A 17,052-nucleotide genomic window follows, 5' to 3' on the forward strand; every position below is an offset into this window, starting at 1 on the left:
CCTGTCAATGTTTGGGATTTGTGCAACAATTAATTGACATTGACTTTTGGATGTAAATGGAGTCTTGTCTACTGCTCGAATGTTAGGTGTTTGGGCTAGATTTTAGACGTCAGACGTGATTGATCATGCATTCTAGAAGTCTTAAAGACTTAACTAGACAGATTTTCCCGTCTGAGATTCTAATGAGCCTAGGCTGCCAATTCCGTCTGGCTTTATGGAAGAAGAAAACCCTCTCACTTCTGATGCTAGACGAAACTTATCTTGGTCTAGACATAATGATCCTAAACGGGTTACATACTTGTTCTAGAAGACCAAGAGGTCTTGAGTTTGAAAGGGACACGTGGAGGGGAACCCTCCATAATGCCCCTTTAACTTCTCTACATGTACCCGACCGAATAGCCGATGGGTAGAGGTAGAACAGGTCACCTGTCTCCTCAGGTCACTTGGGCACTTTGGAACACGTGTCACTTGAAGTGGCAATGATAGGTCATATCCATCGATGTTAGCTGTTAGATGGTGCGCATATTTGGGATGCATTTCCAGGCGGCTTGTCTCTTGGGATACTTAGGTTCTTGGATTCCTATAAATAAGGGGCCTCCACACCCTTTGGGTTACTTTTTGGACTTTCCCATTTTAGAGTTTTTCTCTTTCTCCACTTCTGCAACTTCATCACTGTTGTGTTAGTCGTTGGTCCTTCTCTGCTTTCCTTGTTGCTATTTCCAGGCTTACTTCCCACGAACTCCTTTTTCTCCAGAGATTGCTCACACCTGTTTCCTATAACTTTTCATCCTCTCACCTTCTCTTCCATTTACTGTTTATTTTTTAGCCGTGGTAGCGGATGTTTGGTTGGATAGAAGATGGATGCCCTGGCTTCCAGATTCTGGGCTTTTTTGTATTTACACTTTGGAGATGAAGATCGTACCGACAGTTGGACTTAGGGTTTTTAAGGTTTCTCTTTCTACTTTATTGTCAGTACATTCAATGGTCGGTTCAGGCGCTTCGTCTTGCTATTGTTGTGCTAGCACAATGGGGGTGATTCTTCTTCCAATTATTAGTCAAGAGGCTTGCTTTGTAAATTTCGCTAGACGGTCCATTTAAACTTGATTTTTTGGTCCATCTAGGTTTCTTGTTGTATTGCTAAGGCATCGCTAAACAGTGGTTAGGCCAGGTGACCGATTTTGATAACTATATTATCCAATGCAAGTTTCCACATGACCCATAACCACTTAGCATGATAGTAAGAGGAGGTGTTGCTTTCACCAGTGGAAGCAGTAGGCCTTAGAAAAGTGGATGACAGAACACTAGAGTCGGGCATTTGATATCGAAGTGTCTGGTTAGTCTCCTATTTGAACGGGAATTCTGGGTTCGCTTCCATATTCCAAAAAATATTCCTATTCACCTAATAGACGACGAGACTCTATCATCTACTGATCATCCCAACAAGGCGATATATTTCACTAAGGAACAATTTTTTGTAGGGCTCCGTCTACCCCTCCCCTTTCTCTTCAAGCAATTCTTTCACTTTACGAAAATCCCTTCAGCTTTTGTTCATCAGAACGTTGTCCGGGTACTAATGGGATGTACCGTCCTAAACATGCTCTTCCAGTTGGATCTCTCATTGCTGGAAGTCTTGTTCGTCTACACTTGTTGAGATTCCAAGTAGGATACGTCTCTATAACTTTGTCTATACTTTGCAATTATTTATATCTCACTGTGAATTTACTGTTGATTATTTTCTTTGGGTGATACAGGCAAGAAAAGACGGGGCCATATTGTAGAGTGGGTGGAAAAAGATTCATTCACCCAACTCAACAAGCTATTCAAAATAGACGTGTCTGAATGAAATCACAATGTTCTTCTGTCAGACAAAAATTTGATGGTGCTGATCAACGATCCTAAGTTGTTCATTATCCTTGTATTCTCTCATGTGGTTTTCCCATCTCTGGTAGCCAGTGAACACTTTGTGCTGAAGGACTTGTCTTTTTACAAGGTCGTTCGCTTGGCAGGTTCAAAGGCATGCCAGACCCGTTTAGAGGTATGAGATAAAAAACGTCTAGAAGGACATTGAGGCAAGCTCCTACTACTGGTTATCCATTCTCCAGTTCTTTTGTCCATCATCCCACTAAGAAGATGAAAAAACCTATTGCTCGGCCTGTTTAGAAGGCAAGGACTTCGCGTCCTGTATCTCTTTCTTCTCATCAACTTCATCTTCCTTGTCATCTTCATCTTCTTCAGCTTCTAATAGTGAGCCAAAAGTAAGGGTTGACCGGGTAGTGCCCCCTATTACATGTGAGGACAAGGAAAAAGAAGAAGAATATATGGCTTCAAACTTGAGGGTCGGATTTCGTGAGAGGTAGTGCAAACGCTTGTCCGAATCCATCACTGTCAATCCTACTCCTTCCAAGAAGGCTTGTCTAAAACCTGCTCTAGCTCCTACACCCATGCCAGTTCCTTCAGTTGTTGTTGTTACTCCTGAGTCGGATGAGAAAATTCCTTCTACTGATGACATTGCTCATCACGAGCCAAAACCCTTTGTTAGTTCAAATCACTTCAGCAAAGAGTCGTTTGAATACATGGTTTCTTCTCCCTTCCAACCAAAGCCAACCTACATCCCCAATCGGGAGAAGATAGCTGAGCTTCTGAGGTAAATCCATTCCTTCATCGAAAAAGAGGCTCCAATGCAAGACATGGGAGTGCTTTTTTCGAGTACTCAACGGATCCCAATCGAGATAGACAACGATCCCAGTCGATCCTTTACAACACGATTTTCGTATGGCACTCCGGACTTTGCCATTTCCCGCATCATGCCCATGTAATACACGACTTTCTAGATGGCAGAAGTGGTAAGCCACTTCCCATTTTTTGATTATTTTGCTTTAGCCTCTAGTTTCATAATGATTTCCTTGTTGCCTCATCAGGTGATAGCCAGAGTTTGCAACCTTATATGGCATCACGCTTAACTTTTCTACCAGTTGGAAGCAACCGAGACCATGAGGGCATACATTGCCTATAACATGGACGGGAGTGAGGATCTTCGCACCAATTTAGAGATGACAAAGAGTGGCGTTGTTGCTTATTGGAAGCTTGTTGAGGAAGGAACCGGTCTGTTAAGGAAGGTCGAGGAGGAGAAGGAGGCAGTTCAAACTAACCCTTGTCAGTTGGCTAAAAAGAAGGACGCTATGGTAGCCGACAAGGAGAAAGCTGAAGAAAAGGTTACCCGATTGAGGCAGGAGCTGCAAGATCTTTAGGCGGGGTTTACCATGCAGAAGGAAGCTTTGGAGGCCGACTACCAAAAACAAGTAGATGACATGTTCTTCTACGACCACCAATGTTGTATGAAAAAAACCCAAGATACTCCCAACTTTTCTTCGGATGATGAGGATGAAGTTCTAAACGACCTTGCCCAAGGAAGAGGAGATGGTTCTGGAGCCAATCTTTTTAGTGAGCAGGCTTGATCTTGTATTTATTTACTCTAGTTGGATGTGGCTTAGACTGCTAAACTTGTACAGACAATGGTTGCCTTATTTATTTGAATATAATTGCTTTATCCATTTCTCATATATTATTTTTCTTACGTAACTTTATTGAAAGTCTTGTTTTAAATTGGATACATTCCACGGGCAGAGCAGGGGTATGACGTCCATTGTCCAGTGTTTGGAGATGATATGCCCCCGAGTCTCTAGCCTTAGTTACAACATACGACCTTTTCCAGATGGCTTAGAGCTTTCTAGCTCTTATTTCGACTGTGTTCTCAAAGACTCTTCTGAGGAGTAAAGTTTATGTCCGAAAAAACTGTGGTCGTGCCTTTTTGTTGTAATGAGTGATTGTTCTCTGATGGTAAGAAGCCATCCAGATAGTTGCGTCTCTTCGTATTTCATTCACCTAATCTAACTATCTTATGAGTTCTTCATCATTGCCCATTTGATTTTGTACGGTCTTTCTAGCGGTTGGCATGCCAATTTTAGTTGGAATAATGGCTTCCATCCCATAAGCTAAGGCAAAAGGAGTAGCCCTTATTGGCTATCTGGATGTTGTTCGGTAAGCTCATAAGACTCCATGTAGTTCATCTACCCATTTTTCTTTGGTGTTTTTCAATATTTTCTTCAGTGCACTCAATAGGGTTTTGTTTGTTGCATTCGCTTGTTCATTGCTTTGAGTATAGCGAGGTGTTGAATACAGATTCTTGATGTTTAATTTTGAGCAGAATGTTCAAAAGAGAATTCTGTCAAACAGTGGCCCATTGTCTACCATAATCGCTCGTGGAAATCCAAAAATACACAAAATGTTTTTCCATACAAACTTAGAGACATCCTTGCCCTTGATGCTGGCATAGGCTTCTGCTTCTACCCACTTGCTGAAATAGTCAGTTGCTAGGAGTAGAAATTTCTTTTGCACCGTTGTAATAGGCAAAGGTTCGACTATGTCCATCTCCCACTATGCAAACGACCAAGGACTGGTGACCAGGTTGAGCATTCCTAAAGGTGCACGGGGAATGGGGGCTTGTCGTTGACACCAATCATACCTTCTAACATAGCTTTTAGCATCTTATTTCATGGTTGGCCAATAGTACCCCCTGCGTGTAAGCCCGATGCGCCAAGGTTTGTCCTCTTGGATGATTGGCGCCTATGACTTCATGTAGTTCAACTAGGACTTAATTGGCCTTTGGCTCGCTTAAACACTTTAGGTATGGACCTTCAAATGATCGTTTATAGAGCCGATCACTAATCAATGTGAAATGGGTTGCCTGCATGCAGAGTTTGTGTGCCTGCTTCCTGTCTTCTAGTAAATCCCTCGTCTAGAGGTATTTAATGATGTCACGCATCAGCCGGGGTTCTCTTCATTGCTACTGTACATTGGTTTGGGTGTGATTGAGGTTGTGACTTGGAGGTAGATGGGTAGCATCACTACCTCTTTTATAAGGAGAGTGGCAGCTATTCCGGCTAGGGCATCCGCCTTTACGTTCTTCTTTCAAGTTACCTGTTTAACAATCCACTCATTCAACTTTTTCAGACGATCTTCGACCATGGCGAGGAAACGAGCCATGCGTTCATCCTTTGTTTTGTACTCTCAGTGAATTTTCCCAACAACTAGCTGGAAGTTGCTCTTGATTTATAATTTTGTTGCAGCCAGTGTCAAGGCAAGGTCTAGCCCGGCTAGGACAACTTCAAATTCTGTCTCATTATTGGAGGTAGAAAAGTTGAGATGGATAACTTGCTCTAGTAGCTCTTCGATTGGTGATTGTATGATCAAACCTATCTCGGAACTGGATGTTTTAGATGTTTTGTCTACATGAAGTGTCCACCATTGCTCTCCAGGTGGATGAGCTAGATGTTCTTGTTTTTTAGGGAGTTCAGCTATAAAGTTGGCCATAACTTGTCCCTTCAATCATAACCTAGGCTGGTACTTGATTCTGTATTCACTTAACTCAATGGCCCATTTCAACATATGTCCGGACAGATCTGTCTTGTGCAGGGTAACTCAGAGTGGCTAGTTTGTGAGTATGGTCACTTGATGTGCCTAGAAGTATAGGCAAAGCTTCTGAGTGGCGTTCCTCAGGGTTAGGGCCGTTTGCTCCATTCAGGAGTACCGAGTCTTTATGTCTACCATTGCTTTGCTCACATAGTCGACGGGCATTTGTTCTTTGTCTTGTATATGCCGAAATAGGACGATACTAACTGCACATTCAGATACAGCTAGATACATGTAGAGTTGTTCACTAGACTTGGGGTTGCTTAGAATGGACGGTTCAGTGAGGTAGTGCTTGACTATTTCAAATGTCTGCCTGCATTCATCTGTCCAACCGAACGTGCTTGCTCCCTTGAGCTTGAGCAAGAAAGGTCTCAACTTGTCTATGAAACGGGCTATGAAATGCCCTAAAGCTGCTAAACGGCTTGTGAGGTGTTGCAACTCCTTTCTGCTATTTGGGGCAGGTGTTTCAAGGACCACCTTTATTTGACCTGGATTAACTTCAATTCCCCTTTGGGTCACCATAAACCCTAGAAACTGTCCTGCACTGATGCCGAAAGGGCACTTAGCTGGGTTGAGCTTCATATTGTATGCCCGCATCAAGAGAAATGTTTCTTCTAGGTGCTAGACGTGATCAATTTAGGTTTCGCTTTTTACAACAATGTCATTAATGTAGACCTCCATGGTCCGACCGATCAAGGGCTTGAAGATCTTCGTCATTAGTCTATGATAAGTAGTACCAACATGACTTTGTAGCAATACAACCCATGTGGTGTAACAAAGGTTGTCTTATCTTCATCCGACTGAAGCATGGGGATTTGGTGGTATATGGAGAAAGCGTTTAGAAAGAAAAGCATCCCATGCCTGGCGATGGCGTCAACTATTTGATTTGGGGTAAATGAAAACTATTATTTGGACAAGTGTCATTTAGGTTGGTGTAATCAACACAAACTCATTTCCATCCTTCTTTGGAATGACCACCATGTTTGCCAACTAGTCCGGATACTTGACTTCTCTGATAAATCCGGCTGCTAGCAGCTTGTCAATTTTTTTAAGATAATTCTCTGCCTATTTGGATGGAAATGTCAAACCTTTTTCTAGATAGGACGTGAGGAGGGTGTTACATTAAGCTTGTGAGAGGCCATAAATGGATAGATTCCTGGCATATAAAAGTGAGTCCAGCGAAGGTGTCCTTGTTTCGTTGAAGCATGTTTCAAAGCAGTTCCAATTCATCCTGCATGAGTAGAAAGCTAGTGTAGGTAATTTGATCTGTACCATGTGAGAGGCATAGTGGCTAGAGTGGATAAGCTATAGGTGGATCCTTCTTTGTCGGGTTCAGTAATGCTATTGTTCCCTTGCATTTGACGATTCTGGACGTGCCTCTTCACTGGATGGATGTCCGGAATCTAAGGCCACTTGATAGTATTGGCACACGGCTAGCTGGCTACCAAAGAGATCGATTTGTCTTTCCTCAATGAGGTAGTTCACCATCTGATGGTACGTAGAGGGAACGACTTTCATTCTGTGAAGCCATGCATGTCCCATAATGGCATTGAAAGAGGATAAGTCTTTGACCGCTGAGAATTGTATGCTTAGGGTGACCTAGTCAGCTTGGACAGGTAACACAACGTCACCCTAAAAAGTCGTCATGGCTCCATTGAATTTAGACAATAATTACCCTGGGTTCTCTAGGACGGATGGTGAGTAGCCCATCTAAATGTATGCTGACATTTCCAAGAGGTCAGCCAAGCAACCTGGATCAACCAAAACCTTCTTATGTCGAATCCGCTTATTCCTAGTGTTAGGACTAAGGCATCTTCGTGCAGTTGCAATACTCTGCTAGCATTTATTGGGGGGAGGTAACTGTGTCGTCAGCGAGTCGCATACTTCTTTCTGAAAAGTTATGTTGAATGGAGCTGACTCATTCTCTTATAGAGGCCGTGCGGAGCAACTTTTTCCTTTTCCGTTTAGAACTGTATCTTTTGTCGATGAGGGCTCCGTGTATGTAGTTGATGACAACTCTAGGAGCTGCCAAAGATGCAGAGGCTTGGATGGCTAGATCTTGAGCCATTTCTCTTTGCCCACCAGTTGTGCGAACATACTGTTTTAAGTGTCTGGCTTGGATTAACTTTTCCACCAAGTAATGAAGACTCCTACATTGCTCGATAGTGTGATTGTGATCCTTATGATAGACACACTTTCTATTTTGATCCCAGCTAGCCAGATCTATCTTGATCGGCTCTCATATGAGATACTGAGGGGGGTCAACCTCACCTAATTCTACTATTGATGGTTATCCCACCTCTTGCTAGCTTGCCTCGATTGGTTTGAGGGTTTAGAGTTTCTTGCCTTGTGCTTGGTCGAACGATTGGTGACCAAGACCTGCTGAGTCACTGCACGGACATCGTCTTTGAGCATAGAGTATTTGTTTACTCGTCTAAACAGGTTGTCCATTGTTGCAAGTGGCTTTTTTGTAAGAGACTCAAAGAATGACATGCCTGGACAAATGTTTCACTTGAAGATCTACAAGATGTCGTCCATGTTGCCAGATTCCACCTGGAACACAACTTGTCTGAATTGTCTCATGAAGTCTCTGAGTGACTCGTTCTCCTACATCTTGATGTTTTGCAAGGTGCTTATGTTTTGCTTATGGCGAGTTGAACATAAGTAGTGGCCCACAAAGGCTTTCGATATATCCTGAAAAGTGTTCACAAAATTATTTGGGAGATGGTGGAACTAAGAGAGAGTCTGACTGTGTAGGCTGGCTAGAAAGACTTTGCACAATAGTGCATCATTCCTTATATCGAGGGTCATAAGTTACCTAAAGTGCATGATGTGATAAAATAGATTGCTTGTTTCATCATATGTCGTGAATTTTGGCACTATGAACCCTTTAGAGGGCTCATAGTTAATAATATGGGGGTTGAACGACGTGGAAAACATGTCATCCAACTGTTAGTTCATGGAACCAGGTGGAGCTCGATTTGCTGGGGCCCCTTCTTGTTGCTACCTTGGTAGATGAGAGGACCACTCTAACATAATTGCTATGACTAAGGGACTTAGATGGGCCTCCAGGGTTTCTACCATACCTAATTTTCCCTCTATGCTTGATGCTTGAGGTCCCAATCGGGCTTGCATCGTATTTGATAGACGTGACCTTCTGTCAGGCCTCTTATTCGTTGATAGCTGGGTAGAGTCGGTGCTTTCGTCCAGTTGTGCCTGGTGAGCCGGCAAAAACTCCTCCTTAGACCGTGTCGTGTGGCTGCCAGAAGGGAACTTCGCGTTCCTAGGGAAAGATGCCCCATCAGTCCGTTTTGAGGCTATTCGTTGGCTTTAAGGTTGTTGACTTTGAGAAGGGCCCGATGATGACATTTGGGCTCTCAACTCTTCATTCTCTTCTTTGAGTCACCTCGTTTGGTGGAGTAGAGATTGCATCTTTCGATCACTCTCTTGCTAGCATCTCTTCATACTTTCATGCCAGGCAAAGTAGCATTTGCTACCCATAGCTGATGATCGGCTTCTGGAGTGTGTTGACATCCTTAGACCTTCCCACAGACGGCGTCGTCTGTGGGAAGGTCTAAGTCCGTCTAGCTTTGATTAAGTCAAGTGGACTTCTTCCTTACTTTGTGCTTCTTGAAGAATCCATCAACTACACTGGAGCTAGACGAACTCATTTTCTACACAAAATGATGTCCGAACGGTTGGTCCAGGCATGCCCCTTCGAAGGTTAAGTCAGACAAGAGTAGCTTTAAATATTTTGTAGGAGAGAATGGGCATATGTGTGCGCATACCTTGTTCGTGCTTTTTGGAGGGATCTATATAGAGTTGATGACACTATCACTGTAGTGTTGACTATGCACTCTAACCTTTCTGGTAATGATGATAGCCCTTAGGGTGGCTGGGCAACTGATTGGAGCCAAAATATGTGCTCTAATGGCACATATTCGATATGATTTGTGCACCAAAGGACATTCAAATCACCCAACATGACCTAAATCAATGCTAAGGCCCTGGCGATGAGTTTAATCTATACTTTGGAGACTTATCTCAGGTTCAAGGGAAGAAAATTGTGCAAATTGAATGACTTTAGATTTTGAAATATCAAGAAAGGGCTAAATGAGGAAATAAGTGAGTCAAGACTCATTGAATGTAATAAAATGAAAAAAGAGGACATCATGAGGTTGGAAGATGATAAATGACCATTATGGGGTAAGAAAGAATGCAAGAAAGCATGGGAAATGAGGCATGAAGCAAGATTTAGCTGCATGGAAATTTACAACTCAAAAATCTAATAGCATTATATACTCTGACTTTGAGGACAAATTTGGAGAACTTTCTGGAGTCCATTATATACATACTATATATCGTTTCGAAGCTTGGGAAGTCAGGAGTCCAACGCTTTAACGGTTTTGCAAATCGGAGCTGAAATGAAGAAGTATGGCCATTTGAAGACAACTACACAAGCTGGAGGGTCATTTCAAAATGATTTCGAATTCAACTTATGATTTAGAAATTCATTTATGAATTCAAATCCACTTCGAAATGACACCAATTTCGAATTCACCCACTGCACTTTGATGTTCCACCTCCTCTACCCGGGAATTGCAATCTATTCAACTTATGAATTCGAAATCCACTTTAAAATGATACCAATTTCGAATTCACCCACTACCACTTTGATGTTCGCTCCTCTACCTCGGGAATTGCATCTAGAGCACTCCATCCGCCCTAGGTGGACCCCACACGACTAGAAATCACCATTTTATTATTTTTTTAATCATTTTTAGGAAATTATTTTGTAATAAGTGGCCAATGAGAGTGTGCCACATGTTAGGTAATTGATGATATTATATAAACTCTCTCAATTCTAGGTTTGAGGGATCTTGGGATTTTTTCTGGAGAGTTTGACATTGAGGGTGGAAGAAGAAGAGTTTGGTTTGTTTTCTTTTTTCTCTATTGAATATATTGTTTTTAGTTTCTTTTGATTCAAATTATGGATTTTTACCCTATTACGGATTGTGAATGTGACATCACCCCCATGAGAGGCTAAGAGCCAACTTGGGGCTTGAAGCATGAAAACCTAAGGGCTAGGAAACCTATAGGGACAATGGGTAAATTACTATAACAATGAGATTAATTATTGGTTGGGTGACGATTTATAATTTTTTTTTTTATCCTATCCTTGTGAGTTTGTTTAGGGAATGATACGGTAGGTTATTACTTGATACTAGTGATTCTTGGTAATTCTTGATCATTAGTTATCCTCGTCTTCCCTACCGTTATTTGCCCCTAAACAAAGCTATAAGGAGTAGGAAGGGTTAAAATGCCAAATCTTAAATTGATAATCAATCTCATTCATTTGATGGTTTTAGGAATCTGTTTTAAAAAGGAAAAATTAGGTTTCGGATGCAATCTTGAGTTATAGAACTCAACTTGATCGCGAACGGCCAAGGATCTTAAAACCCTAAGATCATATTACTTAAAATACCCTTGTTTTCTCTAATTTCTATACCCTAGATTGGATTGTGGAAAACCCCAAACTTGAATCAATTGAATTTAAAATCAATATTCATTTTTTTCCTATTAATTTAATTTCTTTTACTTAGTTTCACATTATTCACATATTGTTTTTTCATTTAAGGATTTAAACAAAAACAATTCATTTATTCTAGTATTGACAATTTTCATAAGCCAGTCCTTGAGAACGATACCCGGAATACTACAAAATCCATAGTGACTCTTTCTCTAGTTTTTCTTTACCAGAGTTACTACGTAAAAAGGCTAAGTATTTTGGTACAATAGAGAATTTCGGTCAAGAAATTGGCGCTGTTGCTGGGGATTAACAATCGTCATAACTAGGATATAGTGCATTACTTTGTTTTAATTCTTTTATTTTTTATCTTTATACATATTTTTCTTCTATTTTATGCTTGGTTAAGAAAGAGATCTTTCAAGTAGACTTCAAAGAACAACTAAGGAATCTCAACCAAATATGGAGGACACTGAAGAATTCAACAGTAATAACAACAGGCCACAACCACCTGTGCAAGACCAAAGAACTATGAGAGAGCTTCTAAATCCTCCCAAGTTGAGCACACCATTGTGTTTTATGCTACCTCCAAATCATGATCATGTTACCATTCGGCCTCAAGTGGTGTCTTAACTACCCATTTTTAGGGGGGCAGAAAATGAAAATCCATACTCTCACATCAAGGAATTTGAGGACATCGTTTCAATTTTTCGAGAAGCCAACACTCCTTTGGAGATCTTTCGCATGAAGTTATTCCCCTTGTCATTGAAGGATAAAGCTAAGACTTGGTTAAATAGTCTTAGACCCTATAGTATCAGAAATTGGGGTGATCTACAATCAGTGTTTTTGCATAAATTCTTTCCAACGCATAGAACCAGTGCATTGAAAAAGGAGATCTAGAATTTCAATGCTATGGAGGATGAGAAATTTTTTGCATGTTGGGAAAGATTTAGAGAGATTGTTGCAGCTTGCCCCCATCATGGATTTGACAATTGGATGCTAGTTTCATATTTCTATGAAGGCATGGCACCACCAATGAAACAACTTCTCGAGACTATGTGTGGAGGAGATTTCATGAATAAAAACCCCGATGAAGCATTTCAATTCCTTGATTATGTTGCCGAGGTATCTAGAAGTTGGGATGAACCAATCGTCAAGGAACTATCTAGAGATAGAACAATGAACAGGGCAAGAGCTAGTGGAGTGTATACCTTACCAGAGGGTTTAGATGTCCAAGCAAAGTTAGCAACCGTTATGAGAAGGTTGGATGATTTGGAAGCCAAGGGAGTTCAAGAGGTAGAAATAGTCAATGAGGGGGTAACTCAATTGTGCTTGATATGTAAGTCTACGGAACATGGTGTGCAATCTTGTCCCACTCTACCTGTAGTGCAAGACATGTTTACGAAGCAAGCCAATATCTTAGGGACATACAAGCAATATTCTAGCAATTCTCCATATTCCAACACTTATAATCCAGGTTTGAGGAATCATCCAAATCTATCATGGAGGGGAGGTAACAATGGCCAGTTTCAACAGCAAGGAAACCGATTTCAGGGTAACTAATGGGCAGCAAGGTTTTCAACCACAAGGTATGCCATCTCAGAATTTTCAACAGCAACATCAAACCTCATCATCTAATTCAAGTCTGGAAGACATGATGAGAGAGTTTATACAGAAGCAAGACAAGCGTAATGAAGATCAAAATAGGATAAATGCTCAAACATCTCAAGAACTAGTAGATATTCGAACCACTTTGAGCCACCTTGTTGTAAGTTTATCTCAAGAGAAAGGAAAATTCCCAGCTCAACCATAGAAAAATCCAAGAGGAGTAAATGAAGTTTTTGAAGTGCAAAAGGAAGATTGCAATGCCGTTATCACACTTAGAAATGGGAAAGAATATGAAGGGCCCAAGTTACCTGTAAGTGAAGATTTTCCTACTAGAGATGAACCAACTATGGAGAAAAATGTTAGAAATGAGAAAGCGTTTGAAAAATATGAGGAAGTCATTGTGAGCAAAAATAAAATGACTGTTTCCAATCATTTGCCTTTTCCTTCAGCTGTGTAGAGACACAAAGTGGGAGATAAGACTTTAGAGATTTTGGAAGTTTTGAAGCAAGTGAAGATCAACATTCCACTCCTTGATATGATCAAGCAAGTTCCTGCTTATGCAAAGTTCCTCAAAGACTTATGCATTGTGAAGAGAAGGATTAAATTAAGCAAGAAAGCATTCCTCACCGAGCAAGTCAGTGCCATCATTGAGAATAAGGCAATGGTGAAGTATAAAGATCCAAGTTGTCCTACCATATCAGTCTAGATTGGAGATTCATTCGTGGAAAGGGCTTTGTTAGATTTGGGAGCTAGTGTGAATTTGCTTCCATATTCAATCTATAAGCAATTGGGATTGGGAGAGCTTAAGGCTACTACCATTACACTCTCTTTAGTGGACCGTTCGATTAAAGTACCTAGAGGAGTAGTCAAAGATGTTTTGGTGCAAGTTGAAAAGTTCTACTACCCAGTGGACTTTGGGGTGTTAGATACAGAACCATTGAAAAAGGGTATGAATTCTGTTCCAATTATTCTTGGGAGACCCTTCCTTACTACAGCCAATGCTCTCATTAACTGTCGAAATGGATTGATGCAGTTATCTTTTGGGAACATGACAGTGGAAATGAATGTCTTCAATTTATGCAAGCAACCAATGGACCATGATGTGGAGAATGAGGAAGCATGCCTTATAGAGGCCTTGGTGCAAGAACACAGAAAAGTTAATGGAAGAAAACATAGATGAATTTTTCTCTACAATCGTTAAGGAAGAATGTGTTCAAGTTGCTACAGAATGGAAAGAAAAATATACGATTCAATCTTTGAACAGTGTTGAGAATGATGAAGAAAGCAAAAAGGAAGAGGTTGAGATCAGCAAACTAGAGTTAAAGCCCCTACCACATGGTTTAAAGTATGTTTATTTAGAAAAAAATGAAGAAAAACCTATGGTAATTTCAGCTACATTAACTGAAGAGCAAGAAATTAAACTTTTGAAGGTGCTTAAAGAGAATAAAAGAGCAATTGGTTGGTCCATTTCAAATTTGAAAGGGATAAATCCCTTGATTTGCATGCATCATATTTATTTGGAAGAGAATGCAAAACCAATAAGGCAACCACAAAGAAGGCTAAATCCCCTTATGCAAGATGTAGTCAGAAATGAGGTATTGAAGCTTTTAGATGCAGGTATTGTTTATCCTATCTCTGACAGTAGTTGGGTGAGCCCCACTCAAGTAGTACCTAAGAAAAGCGAGATAACTGTGATGAAGAATGATGAAGGAGAGCTCATTCCTACAAGGTTGACTACAGGTTGGCGAGTATGCATTGATTTTGGGAAGTTGAATGCAGTCACCAAGAAAGATCATTTTCCATTACCTTTCTTAGATAAGGTTTTGAAGAGGGTAGCTGGTCATGACTATTATTGCTTCTTGGATGGCTATTCAGTCTATTTTCAAATTTCCATTGCATTGGAGGATCAGGAGAAAACCACATTCACATGCCCATTTGGCACCTATGCTTATAGGCGCATGCCTTTTGGTCTTTGTAATGCACCGGCCACATTTCAAAGGTGCATGCTTAGTATTTTCAATGACATGGTAGAGATAATCATGGAAGTTTTCATGGATGATCTGAATGTTTATGGGAAGACCTTTGATGATTGTCTCTTAAATTTGAAAAAAGTTTTGAAAAGGTGCATTGAAAAAGATTTGGTCCTAAATTGGGAAAAGTGTCACTTCATGGCAACCTCAGGGGTAGTGCTTGGTCATATCATCTCTAAAGAGGGCATTCAGGTAGATCCAACAAAAATTGAGCTCATCTCAAAGCTACCTTCGCCTACTATTGTTAAAGAGGTAAGACAATTTTTGGGACATGCAGGTTTTTATAGAAGGTTAATACAAGACTTCTCAAAAATCTCTCAACCTCTTTGTGCTTTACTACTTAAGGATGCAGAATTCATATGGACTAAAGCATGCCAAGAAGCTTTCAAGAGGTTAAAGTTACTCCTCACTACTGCACCAATTGTGAGACCTCCCAATTGGTCTCTCCCATTTGAGTTGATGTGTGATGCTAGTGACTATGCAGTGAGAGCCGTACTAGGTCAAAGGGAGGATGGAAAGCCATATGTGGTGTACTATGCTAGTAAAACCCTTAATGATGCTCAGAAGAACTACACAACTACTGAAAAGGAGCTCCTTGTAGTGGTGTTCGCACTTGATAAATTTAGGAACTACCTTTTGGGAACTTCAATAGTAATTTTTACTGATCATTCGGCCTTGAAATATCTACTCAACAAAAAAGATGCCAAAGCAAGACTTATCAGATGGATCCTTCTCCTTCAAGCATTTAACATTTAAATCAAGGATAAGCAAGGGGTAGAGAATTTGGTTGCTGATCATCTTTCCCGAGTTAAAGTAGAGTCACATTTCGAGGAAGCACAAATTAATGATGAGTTTCCTGATGATACACTTTGTGCAGTGGAGAAGTTGCCTTGGTTTGCAAATATAGTCAATTACTTGGCAACCGGAGAGCTTCCATCATAATGGAACATGGAAACAAAGAAGTATTTTCTTTCGGGGGCAAAACACTATGCTTGGGGTGATCCATATTTGTATAAGTTTTGCCCATATCAAATTAAGCGGAGATGTGTTCCAAAGGATGAACAACAAGACATATTGCAAATGTGCCATGAAGGAGCTTGTGGAGGTCATTTTGCTTCAAGGAAGACTTCAGCAAAAATCTACAGAGTGGATTCTATTGGCCAACTATGTTTAAGAATTGTAACACTCACTGCAAAAGTTGTCCATAATGTCAACAACTGGGGAAAATCAACACAAGGTATCAAATGCCTCAAAATCATATTTGTGTTGTTGAAGTCTTTGATTGTTAGGGCCTTGACTTTATGGGACCATTCCCTCCTTCTTTTGGTAATCTCTATATTTTGGTGGGAGTGGATTATGTCTTTAAATGGGTAGAAGCAGTGGCATGCAAGAGCAATGATCACAAAGTGGTGCTCAAATTTTTAAAGGAGAATATTTTCTCTAGGTTTGGCATTTCGAGAGCAATCATTAATGATGGAGGTTCACACTTTTGTAATAATCCCTTTTTCACTCTTTTGCAGAAATATGGAGTGAGGCATAAAATGTCTACCCCATATCACCCTCAAATGAATGGGCAAGATGAGCTAGCAAATCGGGAAATTAAGAGAATTCTCACCAAAGTAGTCAATACTACAAGAAAAGATTGGTCTACCAAGTTGAGTGATGCACTTTGGGCATATAGGACAACTTATAAGACTGTCCTTGGCATGTCACCATACCGGATTGTTTTTGGTAAAGCATGTCATTTGCTTGTAGAACTCGAACATCGTGCATATTGGGCTATAAAGAAGATGAACTTTGATTCGGATCAAGCTGGAGCTAAAAGGAAATATGATCTGAATGAACTTGAGGCACATCGAAATGAGAGTTATGAATGCTTACGTAATGCAAGTGAAAAACAAAAATTCTACCATGACAAGCTTATTTTACGAAGGGAGTTCAAGCAAGATGAAAATGTGTTGTTGTACGACTCCAAGCTTCACATTTTTCCAAGAAAGCTTAGGTCAAGGTGGAATGGGCCTTATGTGGTAAAAGAAGTCTTCCCTTATGGCATTGTGATCATTCGAAATCCAAGGACATGTAATGAATTCAAAGTTAATGGTAAGCGCTTAAAGCATTTCATTGAAAGATTTGAGACACAAGAGGAGAATCTCCATTTTCTTGATGGGGATGTTCAAAAGGGTTGAAGCATTTTCTGAAAATCTAGTAGGTAAAAATTAGATTTAGGTAAAACTTTTATTCATTTAATTTCTCTTTTATTTTATTTTATTTTATTTATTTATTTTCCTTTATTTAGTTTTGCATTTTCAATTAGTGATTAGCAATATGGTTAGCATTTTTTATTTTTTATTTTGTTTTTAACTTACTAATGAGTTTATGAGTTGTAGCAACTTAGCTTGCAGACATCCGAGTGATATA

This window comes from Vitis riparia, chromosome 13 (assembly GCF_004353265.1).
Source record: "Vitis riparia cultivar Riparia Gloire de Montpellier isolate 1030 chromosome 13, EGFV_Vit.rip_1.0, whole genome shotgun sequence".
Classification (NCBI taxonomy): domain Eukaryota; kingdom Viridiplantae; phylum Streptophyta; class Magnoliopsida; order Vitales; family Vitaceae; genus Vitis; species Vitis riparia.